The following is a 4,990-nucleotide window of genomic DNA, read 5'->3' as shown; positions in this document are numbered from 1 at the left end:
TAACGCCACATATTTCAGGAGACGTGTGAAGTCCAGAGACAAAGTTAAGTACCAAGAGAACAGCCCTGACATGTAAGAGCAAGAGTCCGATTTCTTCCATATTGTTTGGGAGAAATGTGCATAGTTCTCACCTGCATTTCCGGAGTAAGCGTGGGGTTTCTCTCAATACTCGAAGGAGAAACAATCATATATTTCCTCTTTCACAGTGCAACGGGCTCTAAAATTATCGCCAACATTGTATAAGCCAAGGGTTGCATGTTTGTTTATTGCCCTAAAAGTCATAAATCAAATAGTCCAGCCGCTGATCAATAAAAAGTCAGCGATATATGCGAGCAAAGTGCTGGGTGGGGAAAGAGAGAGAGAGACAGAGAGAGAGAGACGAGGGCACCTGTACAAGAATGGGAGAGACAGACCAGGGTAGACGGGGAGCAGGCAGGCAGAGAGATCAGTTCTCTGGCCAACAGCGCACATGGATCACACTGTATCGACGTGAACTGGAACCGGTCCAGCATTTAGCAGTACAGTGATTCTGCCTCAGTATGGGACGCACAGAAACAGCACGCTCGTTCCACGTCTCAACTTCTGAGTGATCTATCCACTGGTTTGTCAACCGGGCTGGCAAACAAACTCAACACAACTTGATAAACCGACTTGTGCTCATGCTGGCCAAATGATCAAACAGTGAGTTTTCTCATTAATGGAAGGAAAACAAATGTCTCTGTAATGATTTTCTTTGCGCATCATGTTGTTCAAATCAAAATCAAATCAAATGTATTTATATAGCCCTTCGTACATCAGCTGATATCTCAAAGTGCTGTACAGAAACCCAGCCTAAAACGCCAAACAGCAAGCAATGCAGGTGTAGAAGCACAGTGGCTAGGAAAAACTCCCTCGAAAGGCCAAAACCTAGGAAGAAACCTAGAGAGGAACCAGGCTATGTGGGGTGGTCAGTCCTCTTCTGGCTGTGCCGGGTGGAGAATATAACAGAACATGGCCAAGATGTTGAAATGTTCATAAATGCCCAGCATGGTCCAATAATAATAATAAGGCAGAACAGTTGAAACTGGAGCAGCAGCACAGCCAGGTGGACTGGGGACAGCAAGGAGTCATCATGTCATGTAGTACTGAGGCATGGTCCTAGGGCTCAGGTCCTCCGAGAGACAGAAAGAAAGAGAGAATTAGAGAGAGCACACTTAAATTCACACAGGACACCGAATAGGACATGGGAAGTACTCCAGATATAACAAACTGACCCTAGCCCCCCGACACATAAACTACTGCAGCATAAATACTGGAGGCTGAGACAGGAGGGGTCAGGAGACACTGTGCATACGTATATACGTATATACTGTACTCTATATCATCGACTGCATCCTTATGTAATACATGTATCACTAGCCACTTTAACTATGCCACTTTGTTTACATACTCATCTCATATGTATATACTGTACTCGATATCATCTACTGTATCTTGCCTATGCTGCTCTGTACCATCACTCATTCATATATCCTTATGTACATATTCTTTATCCCCTTACACTGTGTATAAGACAGTAGTTTTTTGGAATTGTTAGTTAGATTACTTGTTCGTTATTACTGCATTGTCGGAACTAGAAGCACAAGCATTTCGCTACACTCGCATTAACATCTGCTAACCATGTGTATGTGACAAATAAAATTTGATTTGATTTGATTTGTGGAAGCACCTGCTTTCAATATACAGTACTTTGTATCCTTCATCTAATCAAGTGTTTATTTTATTTTGGCAGTTACTTGTACTTTATCAACTACATTATAAAGAATCTATAAATCCACACTGAAGGTACCACATTTCACCTGGTCGTGATACAGTAAACAGCAATTAGACATGAAGGAACTATTTTTTCTGTGTGTCATAGATCCATGGAAATGTCTTCCATATCAGCTTTGGCTCAGAGAAGATGGTGTGTGTTTCTGGCCTCAACACAGAGAAAGCGGATCTAGTGGGAGACTCTGGGCGCCGTGCTTCACAGGCTTTACTGAACCAATGGAAAGTCTATTTTCATTACCGTAACTTTGATAGGTCATACAGTTTGAGCAAACCATTCCAACCTACAATCATGAGCTGTGTTCGAATACCCATACTAACATACTGTATACCACATACTTAATGAGTATATACTATAAAATATTAGTTAATTTTAGTGTACTGTAATCGAACTGTATCCTTTCAGTTGAGTGTACTAGGGCTTAGCCTGTCTACCGGAAGTTGATGCTGTTGCTATGTAACCTCTTGTTAGCTTGTTAGCATAAAACATTGCTAGCTAGACATCTTACGACTTCAGGTAGTGTTTGTAAATTCAATCTGGAGTGCCAGAGTGTGCTCTGGGTGTTCGTAAATTCAGAGCGTTGTAAGATTGTCCGTTAGTAATTTCAGACCGCACACTGGACGCTTTGACCGAGGAGTAGGGTTGATCCAAGCGTTTTGACAAGGGCAGTAAAGCATCCAAGCTAACTGGCTAAAGTTTGCTAGCTTGCTAGCTACTTCCAGACACAAATGAGAGAACACCTCACTCGCCGCTAATATAGCTGGTTAGAGTGTTTTCATGTTATCCAGAGCTTTGGTGACTAACTGTGCTGCTGGCAACAATTTAATAGCGCTTTTTGCCGACGTTTACTGATACCGGCCATATTCAAAGGGTGTTGAGTGTTCGTAAATTCAACAGTTATTCTGCACTCTGGCACACTCAGACGAGAGTGCTCTGAAATCAGAGTAGATAGCCAGAGCGAATTTACCAACGCACTCGAATTAACAATGTCCATTGAGAACGCACAACAATTATACGTGGGTGTTGATTAAGGCAGCCCCCCCCCCCCGTACCTCTCTGATTCAGAAGGGTTAAATGCGGACGACACATTTCAGTTGAAGGCATTCAGTTGTACAACTGACTCGGTATCACCCTTTCCCTTCCCTTTTTTCACATTTTGTTACTTTACTGCTTTATTCTAAAATTGATAAAATTATTTTTTTGCTCATCCATCTACACACAATACCGCATAATGGCAAAGTAAAAGTTTTTTTTTTTAAACTTGATTTACTTAAGTATTCAGACCCTTTGCTATGAGACTCGCAATTGAGCTCAGGTACATCCTGTTTCCATTGATCATCCTTCAAGTTGTTTCTACAACTTGATTGAAGTCCAGCTGTGGTAAATTCAACTGATTGGACACGATTTGGAAAGGCACAGACCTATCTATATAAGATCCCAGAGTTGACAGTGCATGTCAGAGCAAACACAGTGGCCTCCATGATTCTTAAATGGAGTAAGTTTGGAACCACCAAGACTCTTCCTAGAGTTGGCCGCCTGGCCAAAAAGAGCAATCGGGGGAGAAGGGTCTTGGTCAGGGAGGTGACCAAGAACCCAATGGTCACTCTGATAAAGGACACCTAAAGGACTGTCAGACCATGAGAAACAAGATTCTCTGGTCTGATGGAATCAAGATTGAACTCTTTGGCCTGAATGCCAAGCATCCCGTCTGGAGGAAACCTGGCACCATCCCTACGGGGAAGCATGGTGGTGGCAGTATCATGCTGTGGAGATGTTTTTCAGCGGCAGGGACTGGGAGACTACTTAGGATTGAGGGAAAGGTGAATGGAGCAAAGTACAGAGAGATCCTTGATGAAAACCTGCTCCAGAGTGCTCAGAACCTCAGACTGGGGTGAAGGTTCACCTTCCAACAGGACAACGACCCTAAGCACACAGCCAAGACAACGCATGAGTGGCTTCAGGATAAGTCTCTGAATGTTCTTGAGTGGCTAAGCTAGAGCCAGGACTTGAACCTGATCGAACATCTCTGGAGAGACCTGAAAATAGCTGTGCAGTGACGCTACCATCCATCCTGACAGACCATGAGTGGATATGCAGAGAAGAATGGGAGAAACTTCCCATATACTAATGATCATGATGAGGATGATTATGATACGGTCCTGCTGTATTTGGTGTGAAGGGGACTATGGTGGTGTTCCTCCTCTCCTCTGTATTGGCTGATCAGAATGAATGGAAAATGCCAGACAGCTTCGAACCTGAAAACGTCCTGGTGGCTGATGGTAAGTTTGTGCGGAAGGAGGCTTTCATTCCCTTTGCTGCAGGTACTTATACATTAACCCTTCTTCTGGACTAAAAACCACACTCAATGGAGAGTCTCTATTGAAAGTGTGTTTTAGTCCAGCAATATGTCTTAATAATATGCGTCCAGTAAAGATTCAGGCACTGAAAGATATATGCATGTTGCTGATACAATTGCACACATAGACCTGGGCCTCATAGACACAATCCATTGGATACAGCAGCACGTTTTGTATGCAGATTGGAGTTTTCCTTATTCCATCTCATTCCAACCAATCATATTAATTCCAACCAATCACCCTAAGCAGAGCTGCCCTCAGAGCAAGATGGAATAAGAAAAACTGAACTTGTTTTTGTGTGTTACTCTAGGGAAGAGGGTGTGTCGAGGGAACAACTGGCCCGGATGGAGCTCTTCCTCTTCTTCACCACCCTGCTCCAGAAGTTCAACATCTCCTCCCCAGAGGGAGTGGAGTTCAGTCTGAACACCGAGGGTGGGGGCACTAATGCACCACTTCCTTTCTAAATCTGTGCATGCACTTGTTGAGCCTCCTCTTGCTTATGCAATAAAGCTGCCTAAAACCCTGAGGGAATGTGCCCCCAACCTATGGGAATTTGAAAAACTACAAATACATTTACACCAAACTGAAATCCTTGACTATGATGAAGGTTAAATAAAATAAATCAGGAGAAAGAAGGGGGTGTCAGGATGAGGATATGTTGGTTTAGTGAAATCATTATGATGGTTTACTTTTTGCAATAGACTACCACACTTTAAATATTTTGTGTGCATTCCCATGTTTTTCTTTTCATGAACAATTTCTCATAACCTACCTCAGTGCCTATAACATACGCCACGTGTCGCTGTTGAGCTCTGCGTCTATT

The sequence above is a fragment of the Oncorhynchus kisutch genome, linkage group LG30 (assembly GCF_002021735.2).
Source record: "Oncorhynchus kisutch isolate 150728-3 linkage group LG30, Okis_V2, whole genome shotgun sequence".
Classification (NCBI taxonomy): domain Eukaryota; kingdom Metazoa; phylum Chordata; class Actinopteri; order Salmoniformes; family Salmonidae; genus Oncorhynchus; species Oncorhynchus kisutch.
Note: the sequence above shows the minus strand (reverse complement) of the source record.